General features: G+C 41.8%; 1 protein-coding gene across 11 annotated transcripts in view; it reads right to left on the bottom strand.

The window, feature by feature from the left end:
* Positions 1-22,860, bottom strand: part of ptprea (protein tyrosine phosphatase receptor type Ea) — a 273,287-nt gene that overhangs the window by 69,793 nt on the left and 180,634 nt on the right. The window contains exon 3 of one of the 11 annotated variants that reach the window (XM_072557608.1): positions 5,455-5,563. The exons of 9 other annotated variants lie outside the window; for them this stretch is intronic. The gene's annotated coding sequence lies outside the window, so the exon portion shown is untranslated. Of the gene's footprint in view, positions 1-5,454; positions 5,564-12,405; positions 12,617-22,860 lie in introns of those variants that run through there. One more of the 11 variants, XM_072557609.1, reaches the window with a different exon arrangement.

Raw genomic sequence — 22,860 nt, 5'->3', positions numbered from 1 at the left:
ACTTAAGAGGGAAATCAAGAGGGCAAGAAAGGGGACATGAGATAGATTTGGCAAGTAGAATTAAGGAGAATCCAAAGGGTTTTTACAAATACATTAAGGACAAAAGGGTAACTAGGGAGAGAACAGGGCCCCTCAAAGATCAGCAAGGTGGCCTTTGTGTGGAGCTGCAGAAAATGGGGGGAGATACTAAATGAGTATTTTGCATCAGTAATTACTGTGAAAAAGGATATGGAAGATAAAGAATGTAGGGAAATAGATGGTGCCACCTTGCAAAATGTCCAGATTCCAGAGGAGTTGGTGCTGGATTGTCTTGAAACGCATAAAGGTGGATAAAACCCCAGGACCTGATCAAGTGTACCCTAGAACTCTGTGGGAAGCCAGAGAAGTGATTGCTGGGACTCTTGCTGAGATATTTGTATCATCGATAGTCACAGGTAAGGTGCCAGAAGACTGGGGGTTGGCTAATGTGGTGCCACTGTTTAAGAAGGGCAGTAAAGACAAGCCAGGGAACTATAGACCAGTGAGCCTGACATTGGTGGTGGGCAAGTTGTTGAAGGGAATTCTGAGGGACAGAATGTACATGTATCTGGAAAGGCAAGGACTTATCAGGGATAGCCAACATGGCTTTGTGCATGAGAAATCATGTCTCACAAATTTTATTGAGTTTTTTGAAGAAGTAACAAAGTGGATGATGAGGACAGAGTGGTAGATGTGATCTATATGGACTTCAGCAAAATTCCCCATGGGAGACTAGTTAGCGAGGTTAGATCTCACGGAATACAGGGAGAACTAGCTATTTGGATACAGAACTGGCTCAAAGGTAGAAGACAGAAGGTGGTGGTGGAGGATTATTTTTCAGACTGGAGGCTGTGACCAGTGGAGTGCCACAAGGATCGGTGCTGGGTCCTCTACTTTTTGTCATTTACATAAATGATTTGGATGCAAGCATAAGAGGTAGAGTTAGTAAGTTGCTGATGACATCAAAATTGGAGGTGGAGTGGACAACGAAGAGGGTTACCTCAGATTACAAGAGGATCTTGACCAAAAGGGCCAATGGGCTGAGGAGCAGCAGATGGAGTTTAATTCAGATAAATGCAAGGTGCTGCATTTTGGGAAAGCAAATCTTAGCAGGACTTATACACTTAGTGGTAAGGTCCTAGGGAGTGTTGCTGAACAAAGAGACCTTGGAGTACAGGTTAATAGCTCCTTGAAAGTGGAGTCGCAGGTAGAAAGGATAGTGAAGAAGGCATTTGGTATGCTCTCTTTTATTGGCCAGAGTATTGAGTACAGGAGTTGGGAGGTCATGATGCGGCTGTACAGATTAGGCCACTGTTGGAATATTGCGTGCAATTCTGGTCTCCTTCCTATCGGAAAGGTGTTGTGAAACTTGAAAGGGTTCAGAAAAGATTTACAAGGATGTTGCCAGGGTTGGAGGATTTGAACTACAGGGAGAAGCTGAACAGGCTGGGGCTGTTTTCCCTAGAGCGTCGGAGGCTGAGGGGTGACCTTATAGAGGTTTACAAAATTATGAGGGGCATGGATAGAATAAATAGACAAAGTCTTTTCCCTGAGGTTGGGGAGTCAGAACTAGAGGGCATAGGTTTAGGGTGAGAGGGGAAAGATATAAAAGAGACCTAAGGGGCAACTTTTTCACACAGAGGGTGGTATAGGTATGGAATGAGCTGCCAGAGGAAGTGGTGGAGGCTGTTACAATTGCAATATTTAAAAGGCATTTGGAGGGGTATATGAATAGGGAGGGTTTGGAGGGAAGTGGGCCGGGTGCTGGCAGGTGGGACGAGATTGGGTTGGGATATCTGCTCGGCATGGACATGTTGGACCGAAGGGTCTGTTTCCATGCTGTACATCTCTATGACTCTATGACACCATGTTGCCACACAGTTATCAGCATCCATTTATGCATCTCATTCACAGGGAAATGAATAGCCTGTGAAACAGACTATCAACATCTGTGAAATTCTTCTCTGTCACAAGAGATTGCTAGTTGCATTGCTGGTATCAATTTGTGAAGAAGCAATTTGGTAAGTGGGAGGCTGCATTGAAAATGTGAACAATTCTCTTCACTTCGAATACACATCGAGACCTGATACATAAGCATTACTCTAATCCAAGGATCAGTACTTAACAGCATGACACAGAATTTACAAAGTGCACAGATGACATCTTATGGTGGATAATTGGCACTGCAACGAGTCAGCAGGTCTGTTGTGCTGTTCAAAATTTCATTTCAGGAATGATAGAAACATAGCAACATAGAAAGGAGGAGTGAGAAAAGGCTCTTCGGTCTTTTGACCCTACTCTGCTATTCAATATAAGCATGGCTGATCGTCCAACTCAGAACTCTATTCCCACTTTCACCCCAAACCCTTTAACCCCTTCAGCCCTAAGAACTAAGTCCTTTTTGAAAACAGTCAATGTTCTGGTCTTAACCAGTTTCTGCAACACAGATGTCCACAGGCTCACCACTCTCTGGGTGAAGAAATTTCTCATTTAAGCCATTAATGGCTTACCCCATATCCTTAAACTGATGATGGGATACAAGTCCACACCTGTAATTAGCTAATTTCAAGCATGCTATTGTAGGTAGCTACCAAAAGGAAATAAGCCATCATCCCACAAAAAGAATGCAAGTAAATGCTCTTAAACTCTATAAAAGATCTTAAAGTAAGGGAACCCTTAGGAAGTAGCGACCATAATATGGTAGAGTTCAGTCTGGAGTTTGAAAGGGAGAAGGCAAAATCGGATGTAATGGTGTTACAGTTGAATAAAGGTAATTATGAGGGCATGAGAGAGGAACTGACTAAAACAGACTGAAGCAGAGGCTAACCGGGAAGACAGTAGAGCAAAAATGGCAGGAGTTTGTAGGTATAATTGAGGACACTGTACAGAGGTTCATTCCCAAGAAAAGAAAGATTAACCGGGGAGGGATTAGACAACCTTGGCTGACAAAGGAAGTCAGGAAATGTATTAAAGAAAAAGAGAGATCCTATAAAGTGGCTAAGAACAGTGGGAAATCAGAAGATTGGGAAGGATACAAAAGCAAACAGAGGATAACAAAGAGTGTAATAAGGAATGAGAGGATCAAATATGAAGGTAGGCTAGCCAGTAATATTAGAAATAAGAGTAAAAGTTTCTTTCAGTACATACGAAACAAACGACAGGCAAAAGTAGACATTGGGCCACTCAAACTGATGCTGGAAGCCTAGTGATGGGAAATAAGGAAATAGCAGGAGAACTTAACAAGTACTTTGCGTCTGTTTTCACAGTGGAAGACATGAGTAATATCCCAAAAATTAAAGGGAGTCACGGGGCTGAGTTGAGTATGGTTGCCATTACGAAAGAGATAGTGCTAGAAAAGTTAAAAAGTCTTAAAATTGATAAATCTCCTGGCCCCGATGGGATACACCCTAGAGTTCTGAGAGAGGTGGCTGAGGAAATAGCAGAGGCATTGGTTGAGATCTTTCAAGAGTCACTGGAGTCAGGAAAGGTCCCGGATGATTGGAAGATGGCTGTTGTAACCCCCTTGTTCAAGAAAGGATCAAAGCAAAAGATGGAAAATTATAGGCCAATCAGCTTAACCTCGGTTGTTGGTAAAATTCTAGAATCCATCATTAAGGATGAGGTTTCTAAATTCTTGGAAGAGCAGAGTCTGATTAGAACAAGTCAACATGGATTTAGTAAAGGGAGGTCATGCCTGACAAACCTGTTGGAATTTTTTGAAGAGGTAACAAGTAGGTTAGACCAGGGAAACCCAGTGGATGTGGTCTATCTAGACTTTCAAAAGGCCTTTGATAAGGTGCCACACGGGAGGCTGCTGAGCAAGGTGAGGGCCCATGGTGTTCGAGGTGAGCTGCTGGGATGGATTGAGGATTGGCTGTCTAACAGAAGGCAGAGAGTTGGGATAAAAGGTTCTTTTTCAGAATGGCAGCCGGTGACGAGCGGTGTCCCGCAGGGTTCGGTGCTGGGGCCACAGCTGTTCGCATTATATATTAATGATTTGGATGAGGGAACCGGGGGCATTCTAGTGAAGTTTGCCGATGATACGAAGTTAGGTGGACAGGCAGGTAGTACTGAGGAAGTGGGGAGGCTACAGGTTGGGAGAGTGGTCCAGGAAATGGCTGATGGAATTTAATGTGAGCAAGTGCGAGGTCTTGCACTTTGGCAAAAAGAATAAAAGCATGGACTACTTTCTAAATGGTGAGAAAATTAATAAAGCCAAAGCACAAAGGGATCTGGGAGTGCTAGTCGAGGATTCTCTAAAGGTAAACATGCAGGTTGAGTCCGTGATTAAGAAAGCGAATGCAATGTTGTCTCTTATCTCAAGAGGGTTGGAATATAAAAGCAGAGATGAACTACCAAGACTTTATAAAGCTCTGGTTAGGCCCCATTTGGAGTACTGTGTCCAGTTTTGGTCCCTACACCTCAGGAAGGACATACTGGCACTGGAATGTGTCCAGCGGAGATTCACACGGATGATCCCTGGAATGACAGGTCTAGCATATGAGGAACGGCTGAGGATACTGGGATTGTATTCGTTGGAGTTTAGAAGATTAAGGGGAGACTTAATAGGGACGTACAAAATAATACATGGCTTGGAAAAGGTGGATGCTAGGAAATTGTTTCCGTTAGACGAGGAGACTAGGACCCGTGGACACAGCCTTAGAATTAGAGGGGGTCATTTCAGAACAGAAATGCGGAGACATTTCTTCAGCCAGAGAGTGGTGGGCCTGTGGAATTCATTGCCACGGAGTGCAGTGGAAGCCGGGACACTAAATGTCTTCAAGGCCGAGATTGATAGATTCTTGTTGTCTAGAGGAATTAAGGGCTACGGGGAGAACGCTGGTAAGTGGAGCTGAAATGCGCATCAGCCATGATTGAATGGCGGAGTGGACTCGATGGGCCGAATGGCCTTACTTCCACTCCTATGTCTTATGGTCTAAACATAATTAGCAGCATGATTTTTCATCAGCGGTAAACTATTGTGGGTTGCTGCTGGCATTAAAGTAGCAGAACTGTCTATAGAGTCAAGTACACTATTTTAATAAGATTCATTAATTCGCTGTGTGAAAGTTAGTACTACCTCAAAATTCTTTTCCTTTGGAAGTATTAGGGCAGCTGGATTAGTCAGGGAAAAATGAATCATGAGCAAAAATATGTTTCACAATTTATTGAAATATATCCCAGCAAGGCACCTTTAGAAGAGAAGGTTGAGAGGAAAAATGTCGTTGAACATTGATGAGAAAGTAAAATATCTTCTTGTAAGCTGAATAGACTAACACACTGTTAACACAAACTGGAAAAGAAGCAGAAAATAGTAACATTTAAAGAAGGTATGGTTCAGCAACCCAAAACATTGAATTATTGACATTTTGAACAAAGAGACTAGAAACACAAAATGTTGTCAATGGACAGGAGAGGAAAACGCAAAAGTCAAACCTGAAGAACAGAGTTCAAAAATGCACACTGCCAACACCAACTGGAAAGCTCAAGGGAGATAACTCCAGACAGAGAACTCAGCTCCACCATATGATCAAGCTAGGTTAAACTGGAGGAAACAGAACTAATGTTAATATTCTGGCATAATATCATTAAAATTATTAATTAAGCACATTTTTATTTAATAAGAAGTTATATATATTTAAAAGCAGATTTGATTAAGACATGCTGAGAAATACTTTGAAATCAAATTTTACTTTCTAAGAATGTATGGCTAGCCAATCAGGTTAATTGGTCAGCCAGCCACTTCCTTCACTGTGTGCAGGAAACACACTGAGCAGACTATGTGTATACAGGATGTGTGTGAAGGCAGGGGGACCCTTCCATCTTAATTTATTGTTTTATTTTAATTTATTCATGGGATGGAGGCATCACTAACTAGACTGGCATTTACTGTCCTTCTCTAATTGCCCAGAGTGCAATGTGCAGGTCAGCTGAATTGGCCATTCTAAATTGCCCATTGTGTTAGGTGTATTATCAGAGGGAAATGGGTCTGGGTGGGTTACTCTTCGGAGGGTCGGTGTGGACTTGTTGGGATGAAGGGCCTGCTTCCACAGTGTAGGGTGTCTAATCTAACAATGAACCACATTGCTGTGGGCTTAGAGTCACAGACTGGCTAGACAATGAAAAAGCAGCAGATTTACTTTCCTCAAAGAGCATTAATGGTCCAAATGGTTTCTTATGATAATCGACAGTAGTTGCATTAGGCTAGCTTTTTATTCCAGATTTTTAACGGAATTCAAAGTTCATCATCTGCCATGGAGAGAATCAAACCCCATGTCACTCGGAAATTAGTCTGGAATGCTAGCATAAGCTTACTAGTCTAGCGAAATAGCCAAAAAAAAAACCGACTTGTACTGTGGGCATTACTGAACTGCCTGACTTGTAGGCCGAAGAGGTGCTATGCTTCAAATTTCGGTTTAATGTCAGCCTGCATTTCTCTCTAAGGGTGTGAGGTGGGATTAGCAGGAGGGATTTATTATTTGGGTCTCCTGGATTCAAGATCCAGGATCTAAATTGTTCAGTACAGTCATGTTCTGGTGGAGGTTGTAGATAGAGTGCTGAGTAGCAAATATCCCACAGGTAATTAAACCATGCCTTTATGAAGGTGGTGGTAGTGGGGGATGTAATATTCCCATTGCAACAGATATATCTTTTTTCCTCAACCAACAGTGACAGTTGTGCTATCTTGGACATCTCTGGCAGTGCCAAGTCTCTTAAAAACAGGCCCAGAAAGCAAGCAAGTTGGACTTTCACCATTCCCAACACCAAAAATCAGCAATCCCATTATTCCACATATTACAGGAGCAACAAGAAATGCTTGACCTGACCACAGTAAGTCTGAATATTTGCACAGGAGGGAGGGGAATGGGCAACAGAAGATAGGGGAAAGGAGGGTGGAGAACACCCAGATTGAAAGGATTGCCATTCAATGGAGTAGGACCAGAAATATTAGAGAAAACCAGCAGGGTTTAATCAAATTAATGCTGAGATCATATCTGTCAGATAAGAAGCTTGTTTTCTCCATCCACATGAACCATATCTATCATGGCTTAGTCAATACAGATTCCCAATCAAGCTGGAATGATCAGTGCCCCGAAGATAGCTTATGAGGGCAGCTTGTCAACAACCAAATAACATCATTACTGTGCAATCCTCTATCCATTCAATTTCCCCAGTGAAAGGGAGTCCCCCTGAACTTCACACCTGTAAATCCCCACATCTCCACTCACAATCGAAACTCCTGAAGAGTACTATATGCTGGAATTGCATTTTCCTACCAATGCTGCTATTGCAATGGGGAAGTATGCACCCTAATGTTGTGGTGTCTTCCAGTGCTGAGTCTCATACTGACGTTTGTGGAGGAGCACAATGATATGTTCCAGAATTCCTCACTTGATCGGACAGGTGCCTAGTCCATCTGGGGAAGTTTATTTAATTTGTTCCATTGTAACAATGATTACTGTTAGTTTCACCACAGTTACACAAAATCTGGGCCGATGCCTGTCACAGATTGTATCAAGATTAAAAATGGTTTGGGGTCGAGACCTCTTCACAGCAGAGCAGAATACAAATTTCTAGTTTTTATGTTCACAAATGGAGTTGAACTGTTTTAAACTGAAAAGTTATCTGTAATAAAGGAAATTAACCTTACTGTCAGGAATCATGTTTTCAACAAATGATTCAGACCTCAAACCTTGGGTATCTTGCCTTCTTTCCTTCTTCAGGTTGAGATCCGAGCTGAACTAACCGAGTAGTACCTGTGGCTCCATTGATAGTTATCTTGAGCCACAAAGTTCTGCCTTTATGATCCAAACTGACGTTTGAAGAAAAAAAATCTACTCCAACGCAGCACTGAGGGAGTGCTGGATTCCTGAGGGTGTGTTTTTTTCAGATTTGGAGATGCCGGTGTTGGACTGGGGTGTACAAAGTTAAAAATCACACAACGCCTGGTCATAGTCCAACAGGTTTAATTGGAAGCACTAGCTTTTGGAGCATTGCTCCTTCATCAGGTGGTTGTCCTCCTGATGAAGGAGCAGTGCTCCGAAAGCTAGTGCTTCCAATTAAACCTGTTGGACTATAACCTGGTGTTGTGTGATTTTTAACGTTGGTTTTTCAGAGGAGGCATTAAACCTGTGCCTCTGTGACCGCTTAGGTGGATGTTAAAGGATCATATGGCACTAGATCGAAAAAAGACAATGAGCTATCCTCAGCATCCTAGTCACTATCTATTCCTCAATCAATGTCACAACAAAACACAGACTATTTGGTCATTATCGGATTGCTGTTTGTGGGAGATAGCTGTGGTCAAATCATGTTTTCCACATTTCAGAAGTGAATGCATTTGTTTATTGTAGAGTGCTTTGAGATGCCCTTTGCTTGTCAACAATGCAACATAAATGCAAGGTTTCTTTTCAACTCATCAAAGCTTTTCTTCTTTGATGGAGTTGACAATTAATTTGACCCCACCCCTCCAACCGTAACAAGGACAGAACGCCCCTGGTGGTCACCTTCCACCCCACCAACCTTCGCATAAATCAAATTATCCGACATTTCCGCCACCTCTAAACAGACTCCACCACCAAACAGACCCCACCCCTTTCCGCCTTCCGCAAAGACCGTTCCCTCCATGACTACCTGGTCAGGTGCATGCCCCCTTCAACCCACCCTCCCATCCAGGCACCTTCCCCTGCCACTGCAGGAATTGCAAAACCTGCGCCCACACCTCCTCCCTCATCTCCATCCAAGGCCCTAAAGGATCCTTCCACATCCAACGTTTTACCTGCACATCCACCAATATCATTTATTGTATCCGTTGCTCCCGATGCGGTCTCCTCTTCATTGGGGAGACTGGACACCTCCTAGCAGAGTGCTTTAGGGAACATCTTCGGGACACCCGCACCAATCAACCACACTGCCCTGTGGCCCAACATTTCAACTCTCCCTCTGCCGAGGACATGGAGGTCCTGGGCCTCCTTCACCGCCGCTCCCTCATCACCAGACGCCTGGAGGAAGAACGCCTCATCTTCTGCCTCAGAACACTTCAACCCCAGGGCATCAATGTGGACTTCAACAGTTTCCTCATTTCCCCTTCCCCCACCTCACCCCATTTCCAAACTTCCAGCTCAGTACTGTCCCCATGACCTGTCCTACCTGTCTATCTTCTTTCCCACCTATCCACTCCACCCTCCCCCCATCACCTTCATCCCCTCTTCCACTCACCTATTGTACTCTATGCAACTTTCTCCCCACCCCCACCCTCCTCTCACTTATCTCTCCACCCTTCAGGCTCTCTGCCTGTATTCCTGATGAAGAGGTTTTGCCTGAAACATCGATTTTACTGCTCCTCGGATGCTGCCTGAACTGCTGTGCTCTTCCAGCACCACTAAGCCAGAATTAATTTTAGCTCTTTTTATCGTCCTTTAACACTTTGCAATGATTTGGAGTTCCCATTGTTTTACTCATTTTACTGGCCAACTTCCACAGATCTTTTCCTTGGTTTCTGAGCTGTTTCCAGGATTCAATTTGATTTCTCACAAAGAGATGGAGTATGGGAATATTAAGACAAAGCATTAAGACAATATCCCAAATATAATGATGTCTAAAAAATAGACACTTCAGTTTCATACAGTGGGATAGGGAATAGAGTGAAACAGTATTTATTGGGAAGGTATTGCAAACTGAGGACAGACAGTGGTTGAGCACTGGAGACAGGGTTTTGAGAAAGGGAGAACGTGGAGGCAGTTACAAGGCTAAGAAAAATTAAGGCAGGAAAAGGGAGACATAACCAAGTAAGGTTAAACAGTTAAAATGAAGAAGTGACAGAGCCATGGAGGAGATGTGGGTTTGCATTTCAATCTGCACAGTTCCTAAGTTGTACTGTGCCCAACAAAGCAACGTAGATTATGGAGTATTGCATGAATGGAAAAAGCAATGAGAGGCAAGTCGACCCCTCTAAGAAGCCAACGAAAAGGGTGACTGACAACAATGTGATATCAGGGTTTAGGTTTGTTCTCTGAAGTAGTTTCATTTTGACTGATATATCTCTAAGAAACATAAAGGGAACAGAGAATGAGAAAACCAATGAAGTAAGAAACATATGATTATGAAGTAAATTATCAGTCTTTTAGGATTTAATTCAATTTGATTATCATCTAGAGAAGGATGAATCCAAAACTAGGATGAATCCTAATAAAACTTCAAAGTGGAGAATCTTCCTGCGATTTGAACTTGAAAATACTTTGCTTCCTAGGTGCATATATCAGGAGAAAAATGTCACGCATCTAGCAATCTGGTTTTCTATTCTTTTTTCCATTGCCTTGAGGCTTTTGGGGTTTTCCTGCAAGGAGGGACAGCTTGGCCTCAAGAGGATCAGTCTAAGGCAATGCCAATGAAGTGGGTAAGATGTGTGTCATTTCTCTGTGCATTGGTTTAGTGAGCGCCAAAGGGACATGGCACTGTGGCCTTCCCTGAACTCCTGTAGATTCACTGCCAACCCAGAACTAGCCAGCAATATTCTCTTCCCATAGGGCTATTTTTAAAGCACCATACCAGAGAACTCCTGGGATGCTTGAACCCAATCCTCAGTTCCATGCCCCTTCCACCAGGGCTAGACCAAATATGTCCAATTTTTCCACAACTGCTTGGACCGAAAACTCTGTTTCTCCGCTGTGATTCTATGAGTGCCTACACTTTAATACTTAAGTCAGTAACAGGGCAAATTTCAGAAAGACAAGGCATTAGAAATTTATTGACTCTGGGTTGTGAGCTGTCTGTTGGATAATCCTGTGACAAACTAATTGTAACATCTTCCAGTCTGTGTAAAACATCAACATGACCGGAGCGTATGCAGTATTTTTAATTTTATTGTCTTTTATTAAATATAATCCTGGTCAATAAGCACCTGCCCAAGACGATCTGATCCTTGAATGCACTCAGCGTTGGAGTTTCATCAGTGAATGCACAATTAATGACCATAGAATCTAGGGGGAGGCTTCTGATACAGACAAAAATTATGACAGTCTCCGGAAGCGTTCAAAACAGAGGTGCTGCACATGGGGTATAAAGGAAGCAGGGTCATAGCAGACTGGAAATGTTAACTCGGGTTCTCTCTCCATTAATGCTGCCAAACCTGCTGAGATTGTCCTGCACATTTTATTCTTATTTCAAATAACACAGCAGATGACAAATACCCCACTGAAATTGCACTGTTTACCTCTCCATTCTGGCCGTTAAATTTCAGGATCACAACGTTTTTGACCCAAAATTGAATAATGAAACTTTAAATTAGAGGATCCTTTGGAAGGACCTTCAGCAGTTTTCACAGCTTTAGCCCATAAGACAGAAGCAGAAATTAGGCCATTCAGCCCATCAAGTCTGCTCATACATTCATTCATAAGTTTCTCTACCCCATTTTGCTGCCTTTTCCTCATAACCTTTTATCCCCTGATCAATCAGAACCTATCTATCGATCTTTCTTAAATATACTCAATGACTTGGCCTCCACAGCTTTCTGTGGCAATGAATCCCACAGATTCCCCACCCTCTGGCTGAAGAAGTTTCTCCTCATCTCCGTTCTAAAGGGTCTTCCCTTTATTCTAAATCTATGCCCTCAGGTCCTAGTCTCTCTTACTAATGGAAATATCTTCCCAAATCACTCTATCCAGGCCTTTCAGTATTTTTATGCTTCAATTAGATCCCCCCTCATTCTTCTAAACTCCACCAAGTATAGACCCAGAGTCCCCAAATGTTCTTCATATATTAAATCTCTCATCCTGGGATATTTTCATGAACCGCGTTTGGACCTGCTCCAGGGTCAGTACATCATCCCTGCTCACAATATTCTACAGGTGGTCTGACCAGAACCTTATAAAATCTCAGAAGTACTTCTCTGCTTTTATATTCTAGTCCTCTTGAAATAAATGCCAACAGTGCATTTGCCTTCCTAAGTACGGACTCAACCTGCAAGTTCACCTTAACAGAATTCTGGGTTAGGACTCCCAAGTTTCTTTGTACTTCAAATTTCTGAATTTTCTTCCGATTTAGAAAATAGTCTATGCGTCTAATTTTCCTACCAAAGTGCATGACCTCACACTTTCCCATGTTGTACTCCATCTGCTACTTCTTTGCTCCCCACCTTCTCAATACTACCACTCCCTCCACCTACCTTTGCATCATCTGCAAACTTAGCCAGAATGCCCTCAGTTCCTTCATCCAGATCATTAAAGTATAAAAATAAAAATTGTGGTCTCAAACTGATGCTTGAAGAACATCACTAGTCACCAGCTACCATCCTGAGAAGGACTCTTTTATCCTCACTCTCTGCTTTTTGCCAGACAGCCAAGCTTCTTTCCATGTTAGTACCTAGCCTCTAACACCATGCGCTCATACCTTATTCAGCAGCCTCCTGTATGTATGGTCCCTTGTCATAGGCCTTCTGGAAGTTCAAGTCGATAACATTCGCTAGCTCTCCTTTGTCTAAACTGCTTGTTTAACTCCCCAAATAATTCAAAAGCTTTGTCAGGCATGAAGTCCCCTTGATGAAATCATTCTGACTTTGTCCCATTTTACCATGCACTTTCAAGAATTCAGAAATCTCATCCTTTACAACCGAACTCCAAAATCTTACCAACAACTGAGGTTGACTAATCAACCTGTAAATTCCTGTCTTTTGCCTCACTCCCTTCTTAAGCAGACGAGTTACAGCTGTTTGGAGGGGAGGGGTGGGTGGCTCATTAAAAAAATCTGCTTTGGGCAGCAGTGACGTTCAACCTACTGAAATGGTACAACATATCATGATAGTTGACGTACAATTTCCAAGCATTAAGCAAGACCTAGATACTGGTGACAAGCAGGTGCAAATAAAACTGATCATAAACTCCAAAGCACGACACTATCTGTAACACCCATCTTTTTATTGGCCTAGGAATTCCTTGGTATAGATATTAATCTGGAAGCAGTCTTTTTGACTTGTTTGAATTACTTTCAAAGTAAGGCAATGTTTAGGCCATTATAATGGCCAGAACTTCGATATAAAACAGATATTTTAAGGAAGTGGCAGAAAGGATTGGTTTTACTCGTGCATGCCGATACTCTGCTGAGTGAGCTGATTCTCGGAATGCTTGTGACACAAAGACAGGGACCATGAGCCGCCATCTGTTATAATACCGGATGCAGGATAAATTCCGAATATCACTGGACTAGTCATCTGAAAAAATCCTTCCTGTAAAATTTTAAAAGTTACAGTCATGTAACATTGTGGTCTGAGGCTGAAAATGATGAAATACAACAAACTTTTCAACTGACTGCTTTATGTTTAACTTCAATTAAAGAAAAATCACTTGTTTTAATTTCAAGTATGTACAAAGCAATTATAATTAATTGGAAACAAAACTCAAAAACAGGATTTCACAGGCTATTTAAGTCCAGGACATTAAAAAGCTGTACAGGATAGTTTCCCTTTAAATCTGAACACTCTTCACATCATTCAGCAGAGGGAGCTCCTCTAATGCTGTGGTTCAGGCTAAACTAGCCTTTATACAGAGTGGGAGGTTGACTTACATCAAACACCTCCGTGTAATGGTAATATTCTAGACTTTCAATCTTCGCCAAACACAATACAACAAGATAGATGAGCTGGTATCCTACGAAACCTATTCTGCAGATAAGGTCTTCTCTCAGTTTCATTTCCTGGGTTAATTCCACTGCATTGTTTCAAACAAGTTCCAATTAATATGGTTTCTACAGATATACATTTGCTTCCTATGTTGTTACAGTATAGTCTTAAATAAAAGTTAATTTTAAGATGCATTTCAACAATACCAGAAATTAATGATCATTTGCAAAAACCAATGTCATCTTACAATGATTCAAGAAACTAATCATTTCTGACCAAACGATATAGGATTAGAAGGAATTTCTTAGTAGTAAAGGATTTATGCACAATTTACAAAACTGGACTCTTTAAATAATCGGTGTGGTAGATTGTAATTAAAATATTGCTCCACATATGGATCAGTGTGCAAATTCTCAGAATAAAAACAATATTAACATGCAGCTAAATAATTTGGCTCCCCACTATTTGGTGCAGCGTTTTCTTTCTTCTAATACAAGTGACTGAAACAGTTTGTAATGGGTCAACACTCTTGGAAGGATAAATATCAGAAAAAACTGTATGAGCTAAGTCTTCCCAATTCATAAATGACAAAGGGTTTGGCAATTTAGTTGAGAAAACAGACAGAAATTAGGAAAATTAAATTCTCAACATTGAAAAATAGAAGTCTCAATCTTCAAACAATTTCTGAGGGGTGAGATTGAGCAGCAAAAGGCCGATTTGTATCCATAGCATGCTATTATTACCTAATCTCCCCACTAGATGGTGATAAATCCAGACTGGAAAATCAGGATGGATACTTGGTGGTTTCAGCTTGCTGTTTGTTCATCTGGGTCTCCACCTTTCATCGCAATTCCCAATATCTCAGGGCACATTCTTCAGCAGTGATTACCTGAATTACCTGACAACAGAGATTGGCAATGAACATGTACTCGACTTACCACACAGTGATGGCGTTATCTTTCTGACTTAATCCAAATACAGTCCTGGATCACACAAATATCCTTGTAATGATCCTACCAGGACACATTGTACACATCTCATAGACACAACCAAGGTGTATATCAGGGCCCCTTGCTTGTTCCCTTAGCATCCATTCACTATGCACCTACTTCTATGGTCACAGAATCTCTGCCTCACCTAGCCTAGCCCTTTTGCATATTGTCCCTCAGACAGAGCTTAAAGCCTCATGGACATGTGTGTCACCTTACTATAGTGTAGGTCCAGAGGCCAATCAGCTTGTCCGGGTTACCAACAGTGATCTGACAAGGAAATGGACCTCTTGTTATGTGGCACTATGCTAGATGAGCCTCATACCTGTCCCATGGGCCAGCAGTTTACACATCATACACACTGCATGTGCTTCAAACAAATGACCATGTCTCTCAGGATAAGAACAGTAGTCCTCAGTCAAGGGAGAAACCTTTCAATTAGGGGCTTCTGACAATCTAAGTCAAGGGCAGCCTCTCCTATCTGTCCAGGGACTTGGACAAGGCCAGTTGACCGTGATGGCAGTCATCATCAGGAGTCCTTACCTCTACTGTCTAGAACGTGGGCCATCCTGCAGATCCAATGCAACCAGTCTGGACTGTAGTAGCAAGTCGATCCGGAAGCTATACACAATCAGTCAGGGATGCATTCATTTATCAGTTGGGGCTGTCTATCCAAATGAGTCAAGGATGCGGATTATGGTCAGTCTGTGGTCAGCTTAATGAAAGGCAGGGGGAGTGGGGGCAGTATTAGGGATGACAGGTATTGGAGGAAAACTGGCAAAGTCAGTTGTGGAGGTAGCAGTCAAAAAGTGTGATGCTGGAAAAGCACAGTAAGTCAGGCAGCATCCAAGGAGCAGGAGAGTCAATCTTTTGGGCATGAGCCCTTCTTCAGGAATGTGGGCATGCTGGGATGCAGAGGGGACAATCATTGTAAAGGAGGAGAAACTGAGCATACAAAATTGGTGGGTGGGAAAATGATAGAGCATTGGAAGACATGAGTTATTGTGAGGGGAGTTATCAACACTCACAATTTCCCTGATTTATGCAAGGGGACAATGCAGCAAGTTGGTTGGCATGACCAAATGGTAATGTGAGTGTAGGAGGTAATGTCATAAATCAAAGACAACCTATATGGGACCTATATGCAGACACAGGGAGAATGTGCAAAATCCACACAGACAGTAATCTGAGGTTGGAATCAAACCCGGGTCCCTGGCGCTGTGAGGCAAAAGTGCTAACCAATGCCAACAAGATATCCTAAACTAATTGAGTCCAATTTGCCAGCATTTGGCCCATATCCCTATAAACCCTTACTATTCATATACCCATCCAAGTGCCTTTTAAGTGTTGTAATTGTACCAGCCTCCACCACTTCCTCTGGCAGCTCATTCCATACACGTACCACCCTCTGCATGAAAAGGTTGCCCCTTAGATCCCTCTTAAATATTACCCCTCTCATCTTAAAACTATGCCCTCTAGCTTTGGACTCCCCTACAACAGGGAAAAGACCTTGGCCTTGGCTATTCACCGTATTCATGCCCCTCATGATTTTATGGTCACCCCTCAGCCTCCCATGCTACAGGGCAAAAACAGCCCCAGCCTATTCAGCCTCTCCCTATAGTTCAAGCCCTACAATCCTGGTAGCGTTCTTGTAAATCTTTTCTGAACCCTTTCAAATTTCACAACATCCTTCCTTTAGCAGAGAGGCCAGAACTGAATATAGTTTTCCAATGTCCTGTGCATCCACAACATGGCCTCCCAACCCCTCTACTCAATGCACTGACCAATAAAGGCAAGTATACTAAGTGCCTTCTTCACTGTCTTGTCAACATGGGGCTCCATTTTCAAGGAACTAAGAACCTGCACTGCAAGGTCTCTTTGCCCAGTAACACTGCCCAGAACCTTACCATTCAGTGTATAGGTCTGGCTCTGATTTGCCTTTCCAAAATGCAGCACCTCATTTATCTAAATTAAAATCCATTTGCTACTCCTCAGCCCATTGGCCCATCTGATCAAGATTCCATTGTACTCGGAGGTAACCTTCTTCGCTGTCAAGTACACCTCTAATTTTGGTGTCATTTGAAAACTTACTAACCATGGTTCCTCTATTCCCATCCAAATTATTTAGATAAAATGACAAAACAAAACAAATCCTTGTGGCACACCACTGGTCACTGGCTCCAGTCTGAAAAACAACCCTCCACCACCACCCTTTGTCTTCTACCACCGAGCCTGTTCTGTATCCAAATGGCTAGATCTCCCTGTATTCCATGGGATCCAACCTTGCTAACCAGCCTACCATGAGGAACCTTGTCGAATGCCTTATTGAAGTCCTTATGGATCATGTCTACCACTCTGCCTTCATCAATCCTCTTTGTTATTTCTTCAAAAAACTCAATCAAGTTAGTGAAACACAATTTCCCATGCAGAAAGCCATGTTGACTATCCCTAATTAGTCCTTGCCTTTCCAAATACGTATAAATGTTGTCCCTTAGAATCTTCTCCAAGAATTTTAGCACAACTGAGTTCAGGCTCACCAGTCTACAGTTCTCTGGCTTTTCCTGACCACCATTCTTAAATAATGGTACCACATTAGGCAACCTCCAGTCTTCCAGCACCTCTTTTCTGGCTATCGATAATATAAAAAGAATTTGCCAGCAAACTTTAATTTGTAACACTTCCTTTCTTAGGGTGATCTGGGATGTGAATGGATGAGGTATCAGTAATGATATAGCATTCACAACCTTCTCTATGTGACATGGCCTATGTTATATTCATCAGAATAAGGTCCCTATGTCACCGGTCCATTCCAGGACCCTCCTTGTCAGAATCCTCCATGTCCCATGCTCAGCTGTTGGGGTTGGATGTTTTACAAGCATATACTGAGAGACATAGATCACTGGCTGGAACCACAATTCAGCCCATTCACCCACCAGGGCCATCGTGGAGCAGATGACAGGTCCACTGAAGATCAGGCTCCAAAACTTGAATTTGTCTTTGGGGGAGGAAGAAGGGAAGCCTGAAGGGCAGGCAAAGAGAGCATGAGCTGGATGCTGAAGAGTTGGGAGAGCAGGAGCAGTCTTTCAAGGAGGAAGATGAAGACTTTGCAGATGATAAACATCACATTTCCCATGATAGAGTGGTGCTGCATCAGACACAAGGAACCAGACAGGACTTAATTTACATCCGGTTCGAATAAGTATCAGCTGGTGCAGTGATCACTCATTGACTATAAATGTGTTGTTCAGCAAAAGGCAAACAGTCCTCATCTGTTCCCAGAAACAAATAATGCTTTTGTTTGTTTACTTCTTTGTATTGGCTATTGTTGAATCAAGTTGAATGTTTTCAGCTGCTTGGAGACATTCACGTGACAGTCCAGCATTGAACAATCTGATGCTGTCAGGCTATACTGGGCATTACAGAAAGAATAGCTCACCCTTAGACTGGATTCTAAACTGGGATGGCACTAAGGGTGGGTAACCTGTGCAGCATGGTTCTTAAATAGCAATATATATTTGAGAACATACACTTGTAATCACAATGAAGTGTCAGCTATGCTATGCCCATAGTTTTTTTTTGGTTCTCCTCCCACAACACACACACTGAAGGGCAGCTCTGGGCTAGTAACATTCGACCTGGTGCACGACGGAGTTTTACAAAATGGTGCTGGCTCAGAGAATTCTGGGAAGTCTCAGCAGTGGCTAGTACTTCTGCTTCTGGTGAAAGGGATGACAGCACAGAGGTAACAGCCTAGTGGTATTATCACTAGACTAATAACCCAGATACTCAATGAATGCTCTGCGGATCCAGGTTCGAATCCTGTCGTAGCAGATAAAAAAACCTAGAATTAAGAATCTACTGGTGATCACGAACTAATCGTTGATTGTCAGACAAACCTACTTCGCTAATTCCTCACTGGTCTGGCCTACATGTGATGATACCAGAGCCACAGCAATGTGGTTAACTCTCAATTGCCCTCTGAAAATGGCTGAGCAGGCCACTCAGTTTTGGCATAGCTAGGGATGGTGGCAATAAATACTGGTCAATCAGTGAACTTACGCTCGAGTGAATTTTTTTTCAAAAAGGTGGGATGACATAGAGGTGTGGTGTGTACTGAGAGAAGTTGCAGAGAAGGCCATAAGAAAACTCACTGGGGCTTACAAAGAGAACTCCTCTTTGAAAATCACCAGAATTGACACTTGTGAACACCTATTCCTACATATTAACCAAACAATAAAATGTTTGAGGGTACACTGAAGTAAAACAGGTATTTTTACATTAGAACAAAAAAATAGAAAATGGATGAAGAGTCCAATGGGATAGTATTTAGAATACATTTGTGAAATAGATATGATATGATGTCAAAAATTACAGATGATTTTTAATCTGATTTAATACAGGCCATTTAATACTTAGGATAAAATATAGTTGGAATTACAAACATAGTAAAGTTTCATTTTAATTAGGTGCCTGTGTTTAGCTATCCTGTAACAATTTTATACTGTGGTAGTGTTAGAGGAGTCTTCATCATTGTCTTGCAGCTTTCCAAGTTTTTTCTTCAGCTGATTGTGTTTCAGTGGGTTGATGCTATTGGTTATACTGCTGACTTTTGGAAGGACACCAGAGAGCACATTTTTGAAACTTTCTTCTGGTTCAGCCTCGGTGACTACACGTACCTTTTCACCCTGGCCCATTATGATTTAGCCAACTTAATTGAAGGAGGTATCCAGGAATGAAATGGGTGAGGCACCCTCTAGTTGCCCTCTAATTGGTTATACCACTGGGCTGGGAGGAAATCTCGCAGTTTGTTTGTTCATAGATCCAGGTGATAAATCATTCTATGTTTAAACAGTATATCTATTTTAAAAATCTTGTAGAGAAAATAATTCTCTTGATCTTTGCTTTCCAAAATTGTCAACAGAATGAAGAAACAGTGAGGTAGACTTTGATTCTGAAAGGACAGAGTGAAATGATCTTTAAATGCTGAAGTGCAACTAGGAAATTAAATGAGTGTTGTTAAACTTCCCCTCCCTCTTCAAGTCCACAGTTAAAATAATCTCACTTCCGTTTCCTGCTCTGTTTCGCGTTCCAATTTGAACAAAACACAGATAAAAAGATGAATTTGGTATCATTAAAAAAAAGCACTGAACTAGCTCAAATGGTAGGAACAAATTGCTTTTCTGACTACTCATCCCACAGTTGTTCCCTCCACATATCTCGTTTGAACACTTATTGATTCACGTGTCACAGTGAGCTGTTTATTTTGTTGGAGCTATTAAAATAATCAGACATTATGGCACAGCAGGAAGCCATTTGGCTTATTGAAAGTAAGTTGAGAATCATTTTGATTCTCAATGGATCAAAATGATGTCACATTTCCAAGTAAGTGCCACAAAAACTTTTGATGACAATGTACATTCAGTGTATGAATGACCTCTTAAAAATGTGATAAAACAAAATATGTCCTGTTCCACAAGACTTGGTCAGTGTCACTATGATAACAAGCAAGTATGGCCAGGGCACGTAGCACCTACAGTTAGGGTTCATCTTTGTTATCCCCAAGTGATTGCACCATCTACTTTGGATAATTGAATTTGATGCTGCTCTTATTGTATTTTCCTTTTCCTCAGTTTTGAGGCGGTTTAATAGAGCAAATCACTTTTTTCAATGAACTCCCTACCCAACCAAAATACTCCCAAATCTTTTGGTGTGCTCTGTATCATCAGAAATGGTCACCTACTTCCTCATAGTCATAGAGTCATACAACAAGGAAAGAGACCCTTCGGTCTAACCAAACCATGCTGAACATAATCCCAAACTAAAGTAGTTCCACCTGCCCGCTCCTAGCTTGCGCCACTCCAAACCTTTCCTATTCATGTACTTATCTAAATGTCTTTTAAACATTGTAACTGTACCTACATCCACCACTTCCTCTGGAAGTTCATTCCACACACGAAGCACCCTCTGTGTAAAACATTTACCCCTTGTGTCTTTTTTAAATCTCTCTCCTTAAAAATGTGTCCCCTGGTCTTGAAATCCACCATCCTAGGGAAAAGCCAACTACCATTAACTCAATCTACAGAGGAACCTCAATTATCAGAACGATATGGGCAGGGAGTATTTTCTTTGTATAATTGAATGCCATGGATAACACAGTTTAGCCATGCATCGGGAGCTTGCGATCTTGTTCAGATAATCTGAAATTTGTATAACCAAATGCCGGATAATTGAGGTTCCCATGTATATCCCTCATTATTTTATAAACTGTTGTATGGTCGCCTCTCAACTTCCTATGCTCCGGTGTGAAAATTCAGCCTTTTTTTATACCTCAAACCATCCATACCCGGCAACATTCTGGTAAATCTCTTCTGAACCCTCTCCAACTTAATAATATCCTTCCTATAACTGCACAACCAGAACTGGACACAGTTTTCCAGAAGAGGTTTCATGTCCATCACTCAATTGGACAGTACAACTAATAATTACTCAGGTCAAAAATTAAGGTTCAAAGATGCAGTGAAAATTCAGCAGGCACTATAAGGTCAGCTGTTCTCTAAACTATTCCACTACAGTGCTTGGAAAACAAATTCAATGCAAAAAAAAAATGGCCACTAATCATTTGCTCCTAAATAATCCAGCAAATGGATGACTTCTATTGCCTTTCCGTTATCTGCCCTGACTGAGTGGACACCACAATGTAAGTAATATGCAGGGGAGGGTCAGAGACTCACTACATGCTGCGTTTGTCTCATGATGCCAGTTGCAATTTGGGGCAAACTGATCTTGGCGTAAGTTGCCACTCCTATTACTAGATATGTTTTCTTCATGATCTCTGTCTAAAGACATGGACTAGCATTGGCAATAAAGGCCATTCCAAATAACTATGCTACAATTGCTTTCACCATGGTTACAGCATACTACTTGTTGTTTATTCTTAGGGATGGGGTTTACATTAAGCACTGTGCTATCTGTCCTTTTAGACAATAGCTTATACAGAGACAGATGAAAGGACAAATAACAAACCCCCTTAAAAAGTACAGAGCTAACTGGGCATTTCCTGAGTGACTAACAACTGTGCAACTAACACTATTCCTTCTCATGCCGGCTAGAACAAAACAGTCAGATCTGTATCATTATTCACCACATCCACTTATCCTATTTCTCCAACTCCTACTTGGCACAATAATGTCAACTCCACACCACTTCCAGCCACAAAGTACAGCACGGTCAGACAGCTGCTTACACTGTTATTGTGATATTAGCAATGTCACAGCTGTAAAAGTTCAATGACATGGAGTCCAGTGATTCAACTTTTGAAACACACAAATTAAACTGCAAGCAATGCTCAAATAATTGAAGGTTGATCTGGTAATCATCCCATTAATTTTTTTTTTAAAAATTAAATCTTCAGGGTCATCTGGGGCTTCCATCGACTTTTCCTTTAAAAATGCTGTTGCTCCTCCCACTACCCATTCAGCCTTGCAAATTCTTCCAAAGGTCTCCATTAAAACAGCTTCTAACAATGCCTGACACCAGCAGGAAATCTTAATACCAACCAGCAACCCAAGTATACTATATTTCTGGTGTGTTCAATCTGCATTGCCCCTCATCACAGCTGGGAGAGAAAGGTCAGCCTTCATGACTCTTGTGAAGTTTCCAGTCAATAAAATTAGAAAAAAGTACTGTGGTATCGAGGTTATATCATGATAATCTCCAGTTCAAATTTTCCACAACCCAATGCGGCTTTGCAATCTGAAATTCCAACAACAACTCAAGACTTTGGGGGCAAATTGGGATTTATCCATGCTTGAGTGATCTACAGCTACATTATTTCCAAAGAGAGAGCATTGAGTGCTGATTCAGCCAGTGACACCCACATCCTGTGAGTGAATAAAGAGCATGTTAAACTATGAGTGAGATAGCATTGCTTCAGAGCATATTTTTGATTATGCCCTCTTCCAAACTTGTATTTAACAATATTGTACATAACATCGCTCATTATCAATTTCACTGGGGAGCAGTTAGGATCCGCATGCAATGTGTAATGAACTCTGTTGTAATTCCAACGGAGATGAAAACACAGCAAGATGACTGAGCACCAATAATGAACAAGGACTTTGTTTGTTTCTTTCAGTCCCTCTCATTTTCTTGTGAAAGATCACTTTGTCCTTGAGAATTGTTTGCCAACCCATGTTATTATTTTATGCAATATTAACACTTTTTCATGTGTTCCAGATTGTA

Source organism: Chiloscyllium punctatum, chromosome 38 (genome assembly GCF_047496795.1).
Source record: "Chiloscyllium punctatum isolate Juve2018m chromosome 38, sChiPun1.3, whole genome shotgun sequence".
Taxonomy (NCBI): Eukaryota; Metazoa; Chordata; class Chondrichthyes; order Orectolobiformes; family Hemiscylliidae; genus Chiloscyllium; species Chiloscyllium punctatum.
The sequence above is the reverse complement of the archived record's forward strand: the minus strand, read 5'-3'. Positions and strand labels throughout refer to the sequence as shown.